General features: G+C 32.0%; 1 protein-coding gene across 1 annotated transcript in view; it reads right to left on the reverse strand.

Moving 5' to 3' along the window:
• The window catches only part of LOC118445943 (uncharacterized), a 67,869-nt gene extending 50,432 nt beyond the window's left edge, over nt 1-17,437 (reverse strand). Inside the window, exons 1-2 of the mRNA XM_035876070.2 lie at nt 17,079-17,437; nt 2,003-2,068 (exon numbers count right to left, since the gene is read on the reverse strand). The gene's annotated coding sequence lies outside the window, so the exon portion shown is untranslated. The remainder of the gene's footprint in view (nt 1-2,002; nt 2,069-17,078) is intronic.
• Nucleotides 17,438-19,670: the final 2,233 nt, after the last annotated feature.

Consider the following 19,670-nt stretch of genomic DNA (forward strand, 5'->3'; position numbering starts at 1 on the left):
GTTTGGGAAGAAGCTAGGATTAATTTAATGAACATAGCGCGGGGAGAATAATATGAGCGGCTATAAATAATCCAACGTCGACTCGTCAGGATACTTTGAAAATTGCTTCGACGATATTAAACGGCCCGTTTCCGCGTTTATGCCTATATATATATATATATATATATATATATATATTTATATTTATATTCTCCTATTGACACTATTACTGTCCGCGCAGAGATGAAACTTTTGCTTCCTTCTTTTTTTTTCTTTTTTTTATCTCCCTCCTACCCCCAGTTCCCCCTTAAAAAAAAAAAAGAAAAAAAAAAAGAAAAGAGAAACATCGAACACTGAATTACATTAAAATTCATCCAAACGACTAGATAGAGATGCTCTTATATAAACGTATAACGATATGATTATTACTAAATATATAATTATACAGTGAGATGGTGGATAGGCAAAGGGGGGAGGCAGTGGAAGGAGGAGGAGGGGAATAGAGAATAAGTCTCGTGAAAATAGACGTCACGCGCGACAACTTTACGATTCTATGTTGAACATTATAGAAGTTCGCGAATAAGTACGCTCTCTAACGCTTCCGATAAACATGAAATACGTTGACAATAAAAAAGACATTAGAGTAAATTTATTAAAGCCGCGAACATCGTCGATCTGTAATCAACGTGTACCATTCATTGATTTCCCTTAGACATCAATGAGCAATCCATATACCAACTTATGCGTATAATTACATATATGTATAGTATATAAACGATCCAGATTCGTCGATCTCGGCTCTCTCATTAGAGATTTTTCGCCGTCCATCGTATTTAACGGATAATCAATTATGTATATATCGGTACTTTTACGGGCCACTAAACTCAACGTATACAAAGTACACAGACGCATTAAATTATAATCCAATTTCAAACGATACTTAACCTTTTTTTTTTTTTATTTCGATCTACCATCCAAGCCATACGCAAAAAATTAAGTTTCATTATTAAATTATTTCGTACGTAATTGTTAACGGAAAATTCATTATACAATTGGATTTATATCTACGATAGAATTTAATAAGTAACATCGTCAAATATTAAAAATAGATAAATGTCTATGGGCTCGATTCGTTTCATTTTATCGTGTAAAATAATTTATCTAATTGTTCCATATAACATGTCATTTTTATATCATCTATTTTTCTTTTCTTTTTTTTTTTCTCTCCTTTAGATTTTGAGTAAACGAAATTCTCAATGATCATTATCGAGAGCTTCGTATTAAGTAACAATACTTTAAATCGTATTTTAAAAACATTTTATATATACTATTCTGATATAAGTAAACTAAACGTTTTAAACGTGAAACGTTTTATATACGGTGAACGTTTCTAAAACATAGACAAAAGAGAAAGAGAGAGAGAGAGAGAGAGGGAAGGAGCATGAAAGAGAAGGGAATTTAGTATAACGGCGAGTACAAGGCGATTTGTTATTTAAGGAAAAATATCTTGAACGATCTTACGACGAGTACTCTTTACAGAAAATTATAGTAATCCAGTAGCATACAAAGTAGATAATTCGAAAAACGATTATTTCAACGTACTATGTTGAAGGATAAGATAAAAATTACGTAGAAAATAACATAATTATAAGAGAGACTTCTATTCAGAAGAAAGAAAAGAAAAGAAAAGAAAAAGAAAAAGAAAAAAAAAAGAAAAGAGAAAGAAAGAAAGAAAGAAAAAGTAAAAACACACGCTCGCAGGTACGTAAGTACAAGCTTTCATTCGACATTTCGAAGAAAAGAAAAAAAAAAGAGAGAAAATGAAAGACCAGGTGTTCGCCATCGAAAATGAGATTTAGTATTGGCGTTGTTAAATCTTAGCTGGTGAAAGTAATAATAAAAAAAAAAAGAATATAAAAGGAGAAAAAGAAAAATCAAAAATCGTTTTAGTAAATATATTCGATATAGCTCATTACTAGGACGTAAAAATTCATAAAAAAGATTTACGAAATTCTTGTTTTACCTTTGACAAGTTGTTGGGAAGGTGGCGAACCAATGGCGACGATTCTTCTTCGCCGCATGAGGAGCCCTGCGAATCAATAATAATAATATTAATCTCGTTAGATCGATCGAAGCATTTCGTATTTATATTTGTAGTAAAATATATTCAAGATATATTTTATTTATTAATGTGCCTATTATAAGCATAGAATAAATAAAGAATTATTTAATAATTAAATCGGTATAATGATATAAATGAAATATAAAATGAAATAAATATATATATATATATATTTTATATTTAATATGTATATATATATATATATTTTTGTTGAAATTACGTCGAAGAGAAACTGGAGGCTTATACAATGTGAACCTGACGAGAAGGAAACTACGACTGATTGGTTGGTTAGGTCGTTACCATTGAAATATTGTCGTATTAGATATCGTAGGACAAATAAAAACAATAAATCAAGGACGACGCTAGTGCCCTTTTGACGAGCGATAAACAACGTATGTACGTACATACATAGGTACATTCGTGAAGGACTCGCTAAGAGTTAACACGGAAGCGCAATTTGCGGACGCTCGAAGGCATTGTTAACCGCTAATGCAACGTTACATCGATAATATACCGAGCTTATTCATATTCGACTAAACGCGTGAAGTTTATTAATGGCATAGAGTCGAGAAAGTCAAAAGCATTGCTAGATCAGCTAGGATATCCTCGTAAACATGGATACGAATGTATGTACGTATATGCGTGTGTATGTACGTATATATGGGTATACTTTTTACTCACTTCCTGATTCATTGTATGTTTCATTTATGTTATATTAAAGAACTTATCTATAAATACATTTTACATTGCGTGCAAAAATATATAATGTATCGTGGTAAATACATATGTTTATGTATAGTGAAGATATATCTCCCCTATACATTTTTTTTTTAGATAAGAATTAATTAAATAATTATTAAAATTAAAAATGTATATATCGTAGTATAAAGATCGTGATAATATATCGTTCGTGTTTTATATGATTTTATTAAATAAATATCTATTTAAACGATTATTTTTAATAATTATTCGAAATAAATATATTCCGTGATATTTCGCATTAAGCTAATATAAAATTTCTTTTAATATGAAGTTTTTATCTGATCGTTCTTAAACTTGAAAATCAATGAAATTCATTAAAATCGTTTATTAAAGAATTTTTTCAATCGATCTATCTGTACGATTTCTATATATCTATGTTTGGAATTCTTCGTAATCGTTCTTGAAGATAAATATACAGAAATATATTAATATTTTTATGAAGGACACGGAAACGATAAAACAATGAAGAAAAAAAAAGAAAAGAAAAGAAAATAGAATAAATCAATTTATAATAAATACTCGAATTCAAATCGAAAGATCGAGAAATGATCGAAATCAATTAAAACGATATCATTTAAAACTACAAAGAATATCATTTTAAAAAATATTAATGTTAATAAATTCTCACCTTATCGAATAATGCAAACGATTGATAATATTCTGACGATGGCACCGTCGGAATCAATGAAACGAATCCATCCGACGGATATCGAGTATCGTAAAGAATTATCGTCGATTTTATTCGATGAAACATCATAGATAGACGTTTTAATACATTATAAATAAACGTGGAATTAGACAGGAGAACTTAGACAGTCACACACGCCGACAGAACGACAACTGAGAGACGGACTTTACGCGAGTTGAACGCAATAGCGAATAAGAAATGAATGAAAAAGGAAAGAGGAAGGATTTCGTAGAAAGGCATGACCCTTACAACGCATAACCTTCGTTCCGTATTAGTTCCGACTCTTGATGTTACCGCCTATGTGGTAGGAAAGGGGGGAGGAAGGGTGAGAGGCGGGGGAAAGGGGAACAAAAAATTGGAGTATTGACGGAAAAGAAATTTTTTCATAGGCAAAAAAAAAGAAGAAAAAGAAACAGCATCATTTAGAAACGGTTCTTGGCGTTGTCCAAGGACAAACCTTCTTCGTGAACGATCGTAGTCATTTCTATTGTTAAATATCATTCATGACCTTGGAAAACTATATTTTTTCTCTATACCTCTTTTCTAAAGTTACTCGTTCATTCTTCGCGCTACGTACGAAGAACAATCATAATTAAATATATATTTATCAGGATATTTTGGAAAAATTATTCGCAGAAAAAATTATTAGCATTTTATGCTATTTTAAATTCATTCTATTTATCATTTACGACATATCTGTTGACGTTTATTAACAAGATAAACAACTAACATGATTAATGGTAATTAAGGAAATTGCTGAATGAACGAACGATTTTATTAATTATTTCAAATGAAAAGAATACATTGGGTTTCTCATAAACGATACTCTCTCTCTCTCTCTCTCCCTCTCTCTCTCTCTCTCCCTCTTTTTCTCTATCGTATAAGATATATTTGATATTAATATTCATTGTAATTGCTAATCGTTAACAACGAATAATTACACCGATTTCATCATTATTCTTCGATGATGCGTTTTTAGGCGACGCTAGCGACGCCATTTCTTCGTCGGCCGACGGATGGGAAAAACCATCACTCGTAAAATATTTCTCTTTAAGGATCTCTTTAATCTCACAAAAATATTGATATAATTGTCAAAATAATTGTTTCGAGATCGGTCAATGAGTTTTATATAAAATATATAATCCAATTTATCGTTCTCAGTTCAAATAAGTTAAATTTAATTTCGTCGTTGTATGACAAATTAAAGAAAAGAAAGGAAGAAACGAAAGAGAACAAATTAATAAAAAAAATTAGATATCAAAAACGTATTGCTTATCAAATATTAATAACTAACGTTTAACATTTAATTAAGATTTGTTAATTTTTCTAAGTGATTTATTTTTTCTTATCAACAAGTCTCAAAGACGAATATTCAAAATTAAAGCTAAATAAGTAAATATATTCTCTTGAATTTTATACAGGTTACTTGTAAATTTGTGAAATTTGTAAAAATTGTAGAAAAATTGCGATGAATTAAATTAAAGAGATATTATATTCGAGCATTTATCGAGTTTTGGAGTAATTGTTTTTTTTTTTTTTTTTTTTTTTTTTTTTTTTAGATTTTTATCACGATGCTCTTAGCTAAAATTTAAATCTTTCAATTCTAGAAATAAAACAAAAAGAAAAAGATTTAAATAAAAGGGATTTAGATAAGTCAAAGAATGAAAAAGATAAGAAGAGAAAAGTGGTATTCTTTCGTTTAGCAATTCCTTCAATATTATGGGTCCATCAGTTTGATGGCGGCTGCTTGATAAGATTCGTTTTCATCTGTTCCAGCATCTAACGATCGTCTTGAAAACGTTCTAACCATTCCATCGGGTTTTCCCACCAATCTACACTCTCCTCGTCATAGACGAAAGCAATCATCCCTTCGCGTGACGTTATAAATCGAAAGTCGTAACGCGTCCTGTCTTGAGACGTAACTTACTTTACTTTTGCTTTTTTCTTTTCCTTCCCCTTTTAGCTTTTTCTTCGTTTCTTTTCTTTTGTTTTTTTCTTTTTATTTTTTGTTTTTTTTTCTGTTTGCTTTATTTTTCCTTCATTTTTCTTCTCTTATTCTTTCTTTCTTTCTTTCTCTAACTACACTTCTTTACTCTTACTTTGATAATAATGATCGATATAAGACAATATCGAAGAGATCGCATTTAATTTAAGATATATACCAATGGAACAACGTTTGAAACCATATAACTATCGATTCTCTTTCTTTGATAATGAAAAGCAAGAAAATTAAAGAATAAATCGACAATCGTTAATTATTTAATTGTCATGAAAAAAAAAAAATAAAAAAAAATAAAAAACAAAGAAACAAAAAGAAAAGACTAACGAGCTTATTGATTAAACTTCTAAATGAATGAATCATTCTATCAATTAAAATTTAATACGTAAAGATATAAATATTGTATTTATATTATTTTTAAATATATTATATGTATATTATATAAATAAATATTTTATATTTCCTCACCTCTCTCTCTCTTTCTCTCTTTCTCTTTCTGTCTGTCTGTCTGTCTGTCTGTCTATTAATATTTTGTACTAAATGAAGAAAATCTGTTCTAACTATTCTACGAATAACCAAATGAACCTATGTTATGTTTTTCCAAGAAATTAGTTTTAGTTTTACCGACGTTGAAGAATTATTATTTCGAAAAAAAGAAAACCGGAAAAAGGAGGAGGGTAAGTTCGGTAAGGGCTAGAGAAAAACGTTTCGTTTCGTTCTCTTACTCGTCAAGAAAGAAGATCGAAGGGAGAAGAAGAATATCGGTAGCATGCGAAGCACGCTCAAAGCGTTCCTTCGAAGAAGAAACGTTCTTCTTTCGTGATATACGACTTCCGTACGTTGACGGAATATTTGTATTATATATAATAAATCTAAATGTCCAATTTCATGATAAAAAATATGAAAAAAAAAACAAAGTTTTGAAAACGTCACCTTCAATAATCTAATTAATGTCTTCATTAACGTTCATTAATCGACCTTTTTTACTTAATTATCTTTAAAATTCGTTCGGGACTGATCGATCAGATTTGAAAAATTCTCATTAACATTATCTACTCAAAATTTAATTTATTTTCTTTAAAATTAACGTTCATACTTTTCCATTTTTTCTGATTAAAAAACAAATGATTATATCTCGTAGCTTGATTATATCCCTTATCGATAATACATTCATTCCATTTATTTCAAAATTTTTATTTCTCGTAAATCGGAAAGAATATTGTCGCAATGAAGAAAAAAAAAAACAAAGGAGAAAAAAAGACGATAAAAAAAAACGAACGAAAGAAAACGAAAAAAGTGAAGTGAAAATAAATGACAATAATAATAATAATAATAATAATAATAATAATAATAATAATAATAATAATAATAATAATAATAATAATAATAATAATAATAATAAAAGCAATAAAATGAAGAAGATTAAAGGGAGAGTGAATAAAAATGGTGGGTTGATAAGCCGTCTTGGTCGTACAATTCACCGATCGTCGGGTTATCTCTGGCTCGACACTTATTTTAGGGAAGAAATGGGATTCTAACGAATGCACTTAGGTTCCTCGGAGCGTACGTATAAAATCGTGGCAGTCACGAGTATATAAGCGTACCACCCTTGAATCGAATATGTGAAAGTGCGAGAGTGCTTACGAGTATCAGAAGGAATGTTTGTTTGTGTTTGTTACTATCTCTCTCTCTCGCTCTCTCTCTCTCTCTCTCTCTCTGGTTTTATCTGTCGACTCTCGATATCTCTTTCTCCAGTTCAGCCTCCTCGTTCGTGGAATGTAAGATATTTCACGGGTGTCCCTATGGAGTACCACAGCGAACGACGTCCACGACCGTCCACGTCCAAGGAGGATGCAGATAATCCGAGTGTTTATCGCCCAGACTCACCAGAGAAAAGGAGCAAGTCCGAACAAATGCTCCCTCTACCGCGTTGTCGTCTCGGTGGCCATTTTTCGAAGGACACCCAGCCAGCCACTCCCGTTCTCTTGGTTACTTCGTTGCTTGCTTGCTTGCTTGCATGCCAACGACACCTTCTTTCCTGTCCTTGCCCTTTTCCCTTAAAAGCTATTACTATTATTACCATCGCTACTATTATTCGATACCTATTTCTTCTTCTTCATCTTCTTCTTCTTCTTCTTCTTCTTTTTCTTCTTCTTCTTCTTCTTCTTCTATTATTCTTCTATTTTTCTTTCTCTCTCTCTTTCTCTCTCTCTCTCTCTTTTTTTTTCCTCATACTCCTCCTTATTTCTCTCTTCCTAGCCGGAAACGTCATGGATTATAAATTTCAGACACAACCACTAACGTTTCTTTTCCGTTCTCGCGTTCCACCCTCTCGTGTTCACTGAGGGTATAAGAAAGATAACCCTAGGTCCAGCCGACCGTTTTCTCTTCCTAGATTCTATTTTATCGTCTCCGGTTTGTCTCCAACTCCAACCCCTTTTAACGATATACTTCCTCGGATGATATAGAAACATTCAAGAATAAATGAAAGGAGGAAAAAAGAGAAATGGATAGAAATAGATTTTTTTTTTAAGAAATCGATCAAAATTTATCGTACGTTATATAAACGTTCATCTTTTTTACGTAGAAATAGAGAGACAGAGAGAGAGAGAGAGAGAGAGAGAGAGAGAGAGAGAGAGAAAGGGGGAGGGAAGAGAGAGAGAGAGAGAGAGCGAAAGAGGAATCGATATTTTGCGAGGGAGAGATTCGGGAAATTTGCTGGAATTGCCAAGTACGATAGGGGAGTAGAGAAGATGCGATGGAGGTTGGGAGATAGATTCAGCTCGTTCTCTAGCCGTAGGATAGGAGAAATACGCGCTCGTAAAAGAGGAGGAAGCGCAGTCTCCGAAGAAAATACGAATTAAACCAGCCGGCCGCTGATCCGAGAAACTTTCGCGTAATCGTGTTTGAACTTTAAAAGTCCAAACTCTAAACTAGCTGCAATCTCTCTCTCTCTCTCTCTCTCTCTCCTTCTTTTTCATTCTTAAAAAAAGAATAATACCTATGAGTTTGTTACGTGTTCGAAACAACGAGTGCTTACTTAGATATTTTTTAATATAACGAAACGTCTGTTTATAAAAAAAAAGAGAGAGAGAGAGAGAGAGAGAGAGAAATTAGCAAACAGAAAAAATACATAATATATAATAACGATAAATAATTAATAATAATAGTAACAATAATAATAATAATAATAATAATAATAATAATAATAATGATAAGTATATATAAAAAAATTTATATGAAATTTGCATACATTCTTCGAGAATGCAATTGGCTCGTACAGAGTCTAAACAACAACATTCCAGAAGCAGAAGGAAAAGAATGATCAGAGGGTTTATACGAACGGCGTTATGTATGGGAGTGGCCAAAGAAAGAGATAAAGAGAGAGAGAGAGAGAGAGAGAAAGAGAAGAAGAGAAAAGGAGGCAGAAGAGAAGATAGACAGACAGACAGACGGACAAAAAGAGATAGAGATAGAAAGAAAATGTAAAAAAGAGAAAGAGAGAGAGGAGGGAAGGTTACGAGAAGACCGAGAGATGGTTTTAGAAGTAGTCAACCCCGAAAACATTAACTGTAGATAACGTTGGTTTACCCCTCGAGAATGATACAATACAATAGCTTTGTATAGTATGCTTTGAAACCCTTTCGTTCTCTTGGAATCGAGTCTACACTTAGCTCTCCCTCTAGCCACACGCCCTCCCCCTCCCTTCGTCGTCCGACCGATATATACTTTGGCGTACCTACTATCTACAATAACAACTTTCGGAACTCGAAGGAACGCCCGTAAAGGGCAAACCCTCTCTGTATTTAATTTACTGAATAATTGGAATCAAGCTGGCTCATTTGTGTGCCGGTTTCAGTCCGCACTCTCTCGTATGGCGGTGTACACACCCAGCAATTTCCAACCCTCCCCGACACATAGGTACCATCCTGCCATCGTGGATCCTGTGGGAGCCTGAGATGAGGAGATTTGTGCGCGCACATAAAACCAACCTCCTCCCACCCCCTACCACCTCTTTTCCCCTCTATCCCTGCTAGAGCCCCTCTCCTTTTCTCTTCCAACTCCCTCCCCCTACCCCACCCCCCTCGCCTACCCTTATACTACCATTCCTCCTACTTCCTCTTTCTCTCTCCTCGTTCTTCTCTCATTCTATTCCTCCCAACCAAACTCCTACACTCTTCTAACTCGCCGATATAAGTATACAAGGGGGTGAATAAAGATGGCTAGATAATGGAATGCTCGCCAAGCCAGCGACCATTGGGATTACCTGCGATGAGAGAGGGCTCGCTACATCGTTGGATTAAATAAAAGTGTGAAAGGAGGAAGCTTACGAGATTTTTGTATCGAAACAAAATTTTGATATATTAGTTTGGTAAAATATACGAGCAATTAAATAGATATTTATATTATAATATTTCACGTTTTTCTTTTGAATATCAATTCTTAGAATTAAATCAATTTTTGAATATCAATTCTTAGAATTGTTTATCGTTACGTCATTTAATAATATATTGAATTAAAATACAATTAGAAAATATAATCCGAATAGTGGAATATAACTTGATCATTTGTATCTCTGTCCATCTTTTATATTATGTCTCTCTCTCTCTGTCTCTCTCTCTCTCTCTCTCTTACTTTCTTACTTAATTTATTATAAATATTTGAATGAAATATATTCTGGATTAATAAATTGAGTATGATAGTCTTTCGAAAAAGAGATTAAAATTAGAATTAATAAATTGTGTATGATAGTCCTTGGAAAAAAAAATTAATAATTTGATTTTTTTTGGGGGTAAAAGAATAAGGTGCCCTCTTTCTTGTCTCGTTCGAATTTTTGAGTCTACTGGTGGGAGAATAAAGGAGATAAGGTTCCTATGGTGGGGGATATATCGAGAAAGAGCGAGACAAAGAGAGAATGGGGTAAGAGAAAGAAGAACCTGTCTTCGTTCGCGCATGCGTATATGAGGAAAGTACAAATCGATGGCCGCGACTGCCTGGTTGGCTCTTGCAATAGCGTATCTATAGCTAACTTGCGGTTTCTATAGAAAGAAAGAGAGAGAGAGAGAGAGAGAGAGAGAGAGAAAGAGAAAGAGAGGGAGAGAAAGAGAGAGAGAGAGAGAGAAAGAGAGGGAGAGAAAGAGAGAGAGAGAGAGAGAGAGAGAGAGAGAGAAAGAGAGGGAGAGAAAGAAAGAGTGTGAGTGTGTGTATGTGCGTGAGTATAATAATTTTATACTGTATTTAAAAATCCCAAAAAATAAAGAAAATTTGGAAATTACATTTGAAAATTATTTAAGATTTTACAATTGTCGAAATAACTTCATCGAATTATAATAATTTTGATATTTATATGTATACCTAAGTTTACGCATATAATATATTAAATTCATTTTCAATATATTTTAAATTATTTATTTTCCCCTAATCAATCTGAAGATACTTTTTAATAAGTTAAAGCAATTTAGAAATTTAAAAGATAAGTATATGCATAAAATATAAATTTAATATATTTTAAAATACTCACGTCATTTTGTATTTATAAATAAATTAATCTGAAATTCCTTCGGTATCGTCAATATCGTTATTTTCTAATATTGAATATATAACAAAAGTATAATCAATACGACAATAGCAAAGCGATTAGTGATAAATATGAATACGACGTTATTTTTAGTTAAGTTATTTATTTTTAAAAAATTGTAAAAATCATTCAGCAATAAAAATTTAATTAAATATGACTATCGTCGACATAAACGATTTACTACAACAGCGCACATAGTGGCAAATTCTACAAGTACGTCCCCTATCTACTGAACGAAATGATATTCCCATACAGTCGATTATGGTGACACCATAATTCCTTCTTTACCATCATAGGACAAGTTGTTAACCATGGTGTTTGAAAATACTAGAAACTTTTTTGAAATATTCTATGAATTAAAAGTGAAAACGATATTTTTAAAAATTCGTCAAAAATCTAATTCTTTAATAATAATTTGGAATATATTTTATTATTTTAATTGTTTAACTGATAAACAAAATCCAAGCCACACCGATAACGAGAATCGAATCTACAAAAAACATATTCATAAACCAACGCCATCGTTTATAGGTATTTTCTTTCATGAAAATATATAAACTTAATCTTAGCCGCAATAATTTTTTATCGTCAATAGATACGTGCAAATATCAGTGAAACAAAAATAGAATTTCACATAAAAATTACTGATTATCAGAAATTACACGTACAAATATATATTGTTATTATTAAGACTTTTCTTTGTTGACGAACATTATTTACTAAATAAAAATTTTTAATAACGACGAAACAACAACAAAATTTGACCGACCGAGTAAACTCCACTAACGCTATCTAGTGCATAGAATCAGTACTTCTTTATCATTATGTAACTATTCAATTTTTATCTCAACGATCAATAATTTTTAATTGTTTCAAATCACCATATTAACAATAAATAAATGTTAATCATATATGATATAACAAATCAAGTATTTTAAAGTTATGCATTTATAAAATATTCATTATAGTTATTATTATAGCACATTATTTTAATAAGATGCAAAGTGTCAAGATATTAATAAAGATGGTAACAAAATAAGAAATATTTTTGTCACAGTTAAAAGAATAGACCCATTCGATAATTTCGCCCTATATGAGAATACGGTCTTCTAGTAGAAGTAGTGGTCGAGTATGCGCGCGCAGAGATGTTCCATGATGGCCGCCGTAAGTTACGCTATAATGGTGGGGCTAACAGTAGGTGGTGAAAGAAACCATGGACGGCAGAGTGGGGAAGAGAATATCCCAGTAGTGAAATAATGGGTCGCAGGAAGGGACGGTACTCAAAACTGTCACCGTACGCCATTGGCAGAAATCCTATGGGGCGAGGCATCGCCACATGGATCGTAAAAGGCGGCCATCATGGATTTCAACATGGCTTCTACTAGTACCGTATGTTCGGTTTACCCTTCGATTTCTATGCTATCAAAAAATGGAATATATAATATCTGTATTACGTGAAATCGTTTTTAATATTAAGAACAGTTTTTGTTTGTTTGTTTTTTTTTCCTTTAATTTTAACTTAAAAGATATATTACAAAAAATGTCACTGTAAAGAATATATATTATGTATATTTAATATCAATTAAATATTACAGCAAAATGGAAGTATAGTGAAAATTTTATTAATATTCTCGTTTCAGTTAACCTTGAAATATTCAAGTTCTTACATTAGAAACGTAAAGCAAAGGTCATCGTTCACCTGTTCATAAGGTCAATAGGTAATGTGATAACGACCATTCATAATGGTTACGGACGAAGGAATTACCGTGCAAACCGACACTTAAGCTTTATCGTGTCTCTTACCGCGAAGTTATGTATACTGTTCTCTTAAAAGTGAACGGTAGTGAGTTGTAACAAGATTATTGACTTTAAATCCTGCCGAATGACCCTATGGAAGATTGAAGCTACAAATATATTGCCAATAGCAAAGATCTAAGTATGTACATAGGGAAAGATGTATGCGACGGGTCCTGATCAAGTTATTCTTTGTGAACAATTATATTTCATTTTTAATATTTGACAAAACGTGTAAGAGAAATAAAACTTATCGTCGCGTTAAAATTTGTCATTTTCAAATTAAATGTCGCATCAATATCTATTAACACATACTTTTGAAGATTTAGAGTTTGAAATAATGTTGAATATAAGCGCATACTTACATTTTATATAGACTACTTAATATACATATATATATATATACATTATAGAAACAAGTAAACTCTATATATAAACGATGCTTTCATTCAATAAAATTATATATATATATAGGTGTAAATGTTTCTCACTGACGATCACTGTGTTACATGAATAAAAATTCATACAGGGGAGAAAAGAAATGAAGAAAAAAAAAAAAGAAAAAAAGAGGAAGAAAAAATATATGGAAGAAAAAAAAAAATAAACAGACCGTCCTTCCTCGAAAACAGAATGATATCGGAAGTTTTAAAAAGCCGGGGAAAGCAACTTGATCAGCGAGTTCTCTATCGGTCGGACTCGCGTATAGCGATTAAAGATAATTTCCGTCACGAACCGCACATCATTTACCGCTCTGCGGATGGTAATAAAGATTTTATGCATTCCCGTTTACTTCATCATTCGTTCAACCAAATCTATTGGGTCGTTGATAATACGTTCATGAGTACGAGTAGTATATATATATATATATATATATATATATATATTACCAAGCATGAACTCGCCTCAGGCGGAAAGCAAAAGAAATAAGAAGGGATAGAGGAAGAAAGAAATATAAAAAAAAAAGAAAAAAAAAGGGAGAAGGAAAAAAAAATTGTTTCAGAGATAAATGAGACCCTTGCGAGATGACGTCAACCGGTAATAAAAGCGCGCCACTAATAAGCATCGCCAGCGCTAATTTCGCTCGGCGCTCTTCGAACTTCGTGTTCTTCGATTCAAACAGAGATCTCTGCGATTTATTCTTTACGACATCGAAAACGAAAGTGGTATAATGATGGAGATAACCATATTCATGAACCCAAGGAAAAATTATTATTTCCTCTTTTTTTCGATTTCTATTAAGTTACAAGTATCTACTTTGTTATGTGTAAAAAAAAATTTTCGAAAGATATCGTGTTTCCTTTTTTCATTATTTGTAGGTACGTATACATATATAAATTAATAAACATATATATATATATATATATATATATATATATATATATATATATACGTTTATTAATTTGCAAAAGAATTCGAATATTATAAAACGTAATAATCTAGGTGTTTGATCGTCTTGAAATAATTTTTTATTTTTTTATTTTTCTATTATTGTTTATATATATATATTTTGTATTTTATTCGTGAATTACTATTTGTCATTCAAATAAATAGTGGCAAAATTTGTTAATTTCAATTTTCCTTTCACTAAGATCGTACTTAACTAATAGAAATGTGCTTGAAATATTCAAAGAAAATCGTTTTATTATAGAACTTGAGATTCCACGATCAGGAGATTTATTTCATTGAAGTTTACGCGTTAACTATTACCGTCGCACGCTTCTTGTGATTCATGACTTCAATTATTTTTATGTTTATAATAATCAACGATATGAATATATTTGTGTATACATATGTGTATACGTACAGAGAAATTAAGTTGGGATAACTGCTACATAAAAGTCACTCGTCGTCTTGGGATTTATCGGTGTTGACAAATAATGACGAATGATTACCCTTAATTCATTACAATTTGTAGACGAAGTTATAACTCTCTATAAATCATTATTTTATTTCTAAGATAGTGTCAAAAAAGATACATAAGTAAATGGTTAGGTACATACATAGAAATAAAATGTAAGTCATGAACTCGTGTCATTACACGCGTATCAGTTTTGTCTCTCACGTATAGAAGAAAAATAATCCGATTTATTAGATCAATGAATAGATATGAACAGATATGATACTAATGTATAAAAAAAAAAAAAAAAAAAAAAAAAAAGAAAGAAAAAGTTACTTTCGAGCATTTTCATTCAACGATCTAAATTGTTAAAGCTTCTCACTATCGAAAAATATAATAATTGAGAAATAATATTACCTGTATCTTTCTTATTTAAATAGAAATAAGACAAAGATCGTCTATAATAGCTCCTATCGAAATTCTCAATGGAATTATATCTATGTATATAAATTATTTATGTTACATTTCATTCGTCGAATATTTCCAAGAAATAATATATATATAGTATTATTTATTTATACGACCTTCTTTCGTCGAGTAATATATAAAAGCTATTCTTGGATATCCATGAAAACGGGAAAATAAAAAGTCGAGAAAAGATAAAGAGAAAAGGAAAAAAGAAGAAAAAAAGAAAGAAAAGGAAAAAAAAAGGAAAAAAAGAAAACAAGAAAGAAAACAAAAATATATATCTAAGTAACAATAATGACGACGGTTATGTCTCTTGCAAATGCCCTTTCTCTGGTAGTCAATGAAAATCACCGGAAGAGCGAACAGCCAGACGCAAAGACTACATACTGACTACGGTAAGTACGTAACTACATACTTACATACTATATACATACGTGAATGCTACCTCGCGAACGCAGGTGTTTATGAGCAAAATAATAAGCAGATTTTATGGAGCTTGACAGGCGAGCGCCATTATGTCGCTCATAATTGTAATCATTATTATATTCCAGTAGTACTCGATGTTATCCCGAAACGATGTTGATTCTGAACATATCTTTTGCGTAAAGTACGTATTACGATATTATTTCTTCAAATAGAGCCGACATATTTCTGACCAATTAATGTCATCGTTTTAAACGAAACGTGAGAACCGTGTCATTTCGTTGATGCCTTAGAAACATATTCTCTCTTTTTCTTTTTCTTTTCTTTTTTTTTTCTTTTTTTTTTCATATATCTCGAAATATCACATTTATCTTATCTTTCTCTTTCTCTCTCTCTCTCTCTCTCTCTCTCTCTCTCTCTCTCTCTCTCTCTTTCATTCAACTAAAATTAAAATATATGTATAGGTATTTAGATGCAATGTATAAAAAGAATAAGCTTCAAATGACTGACTGATAATTATCGACAAGGATATAAATTAAATGAATATTTTATAATATTCAATAATTTACGATAGTCAATGATATGAAGAAAAAAAAAGAACGTAAGAAAATCGATTTAAAATAAATTTATTGACAGATTTTCGTTCGGAATTCGATCAGTATTTTCGAGAAACGAGAAAGAAAGGAAGAATAAAGACGATAAACGTAAGACCATTTTTGTCATCGAATAAAGAAGAGAAAAAAGAAAAAGTGAATACTCAGACACGATTCCAAAAAAGTTCGTACCGTTATGCATACACTCCCATAGGCCGGCTGAGTTTAGACAGTGACTATCCCATCTCTTTGAACGTGTCTTCTTAATTGGTAAAACAAACGGACACGAGGTGTAAGAGAGATAGAGAGAGAGAGAGAGAAAGAGAGAGAGACAGACAGAGAGAAAGAGAAAGAGAGAGAAAGAGAAAGAGAGAGAAAGAGAATAAGAGAAATAGAAAACAAGAGGGAGAGAGAGAGAGAGAGAGAGAGAGAGAGGGAGAGAGAGGAAAGAAAGGCGCGACGTATAGATCACAGTAATTTTCGTTCGCCGTCGACCTTCCCACTCATGGATCATCTACACGAGTACGTGATATTATTACATGTAAACATACGTTCTTACTTAAATTAAAATGATTGACAAAAGGGACGAAAAACTGAATGTTATCGTTCTTCATATCATAACATTGCCGTAAATTACGATCATTTAATGTTTATCTTTTGAATCAAACAGATTCTTGTGTCCCTATTAATATATATATATATATATATATATATATATATATATATAAAGTGTATAATGTATGTATATAAATTTTTAAAAATTTTCACTGGCTATATTAATTATAATAAGTTTTAAAATAAAATTCTTCTTATTAAAAATGATATATTATCTGACCTTTCAAAACGATGAATTATGTCGATCGAATCTCTTAGCACCTGTCTCGCACTTGACACAATCTTTTTCTTTCGTAGTTACGTTGAATTGTCAGGGTCGAAGAATAAAAATATCGACGAATTGTTCCTTTAAAAGAAGGAAAGCCTCGTGGAGATCTCGTTAAGTCGGGTCACTTTTGATTGGTCTCGGCCGAAACTGGAAAACTCGCGTTCGTTGATCGCGATAGACTAGGAGAATAATAAATATCACGCGGAGCCGGGGTCGGAAAAGTTAGAGTCGAACGGCAACGGGCAAAGGCGGCACTTTGGTTTAACGCGGCCGGTGCTCTTGGAAATTAGGCCGGACTCCCGTCGTGTCCGTCCCCCCCTTTTCTCCCTCCACCCTCCCCTTCTCCTCTTCAACACCCTCCGACGACGTCGAAGAAGCTCACCCGAGCCTTCAAAGGGAGGAAGAAGAAAAAGAATCGAACGTATGTGAGTATATCAGTGTGTCGTCTGTGTCTGTATACGTATACGAGAAAAAGAGAACGAAATAAAAAGAAAAAGAGAGACAGAGAATGAAAGAGAAATATATATACATATATATATATATATATATATATATATATATATAGAGAGAGAGAGAGAGAGAGAGAGAGAAAGAGAGAGAGAGAGAGAGAGAGAGAGAAGAGAGGGTTGGAAATATAGCTGGAGAAGGGTAGTAATGACGAGGGGTAGGGGTGGTTTCTCCCCGAGAAAATCAAAAGAAACGATCGGCTCTCGAGGGGAGGTCGTGCGCGCGTGCGTCTCGACGACAATGTCGCTCGACGATTATTTTCGTACGCATAACAATGGTGAGCACGTTGCCGAAAGTTCCGCTCATGGTAGTACTACCACGATAAGACGTGCCGCGCACTGAGTTAGTCTCGTCTCGACGCATCGCGTCGCGTCGCGACCAAGAACCAACCTCTCGCGCACGCTCCGATATCCTCCCCACCACTACAAATCCTCACCCTCTTTACCTGCTCCTCCTCTTCCTCCCTTTCTCTTCTCTCGAACGCAACCATCGGCCAGGCCACGATCCCTACTCTTTACTCCTTCTCTTTCTATCTTTTTACTCAGCTCACTCTACCGGAGCGCTTTCGGTTACTTACTTTACTTTGACACGATCTAACGGGTGTACGTGAAATTCATAGTAAGTAATTACTTACTCGATCGTGAAATTGAACCTTTTTTTTTTTTTTTATAGACTTTATATAAGACACCATAGAATGTATTTACGTAAGTAATTATTGTTATTGTTATTGTTATTGTTATTGTTATTGTTATTATTATTATTATTATTATTATTATTATTATTATTATTATTATTATTATTATTATTATTATTATTATTATTATTATTATTATTATTATTATTATTATTATTATTATTATTATTATTATTATTATTATTATTGTGTAATTGATGTCCATGTGATATTACAGTATTAGTCGTTAAAGAGAAGTTTAGTATCTGATTAATTTATTACACAATACGCATTCTCTTTTTATTCTTTTCAACGATAGACGAGTATATAAAATATAGGTTTAATTAGATTTTCATTTAAAATAATATTTATGAATTAACTTAGGATTTACTTCACATTAATGTGAATTCGATATCAAAATTCGATATCGTCATTAATACGATACTTTTCCCGTATTATTTTTTAAGAGACAAATTATTGATTTTGAAACTCTCTATATCGGTGCGATTCGACGGACCAATTCGACCTTCTCAATTCAAGACCCTTAAAATTAAATCCAACGCAACCCTCTACCCTCGCGACAAATTTTGTTAAAGGCAAACCTGCCACAATCCCTCCCTTGCTACGTCTCTCTTTGTAACGCCGACGAATCCTTCAATCTTGGGGTGTGGTTTTCGAGAATCTTCCCTCTTATATATAGCAACCATTTCTATTTCTATTCTTTAAAGTTTAGTCCAAACCGAATCATAAAGATAAATTTTATCTTATGAACTGATCCATATATTCTCTTTTTTATATTTTGTTTTGTTTTGTCTTAATATAATTAAATTAACTTGCATTAGTCGTATTTTTAAAAGAAAATTATTTTCCCGAAAATGAATTTTTCTACGTGAATAATTTTTAATAATTTTTAAAACTATTTTACACCACCATATATATATATATATATATATATATATATATATATAATTTGGTACTTAAAAAAAAAAAGAAAAAAAGACATGAAAAAACAAAAAAAAAATTAAACTAAAGTGATAATATCATACCTCCGTTAGAAAACGTAAGACGAGGTAGATTTTGCAAAAAAAAAAAAAAAAAAAAAGAAAAATTTGACGAAACAATTTTCAAATATTTGTATTAGATCGATACTTTTCTAGATCATAAATTTGATATCACCGAACGTTTCAATAAATAACAGAGATATTTGCACCTTTCTAGTTCCTTTCCTATTTGGCATGGAGAACGAAAGAAGTAAAGCTATGCCAACTCACTCCTTTCTTTTTGTTTTCAGAAGACAGAGAGAGAGAGAGAAAGAGAGAGAGAGAGAGAGAAGGGGGGTTTTACTTTCATGCGGAGTTCGAGAT

The sequence above is a fragment of the Vespa mandarinia genome, chromosome 4, assembly GCF_050613455.1.
Source record: "Vespa mandarinia isolate Hongniang chromosome 4, ASM5061345v1, whole genome shotgun sequence".
NCBI classification, from domain to species: Eukaryota; Metazoa; Arthropoda; class Insecta; order Hymenoptera; family Vespidae; genus Vespa; species Vespa mandarinia.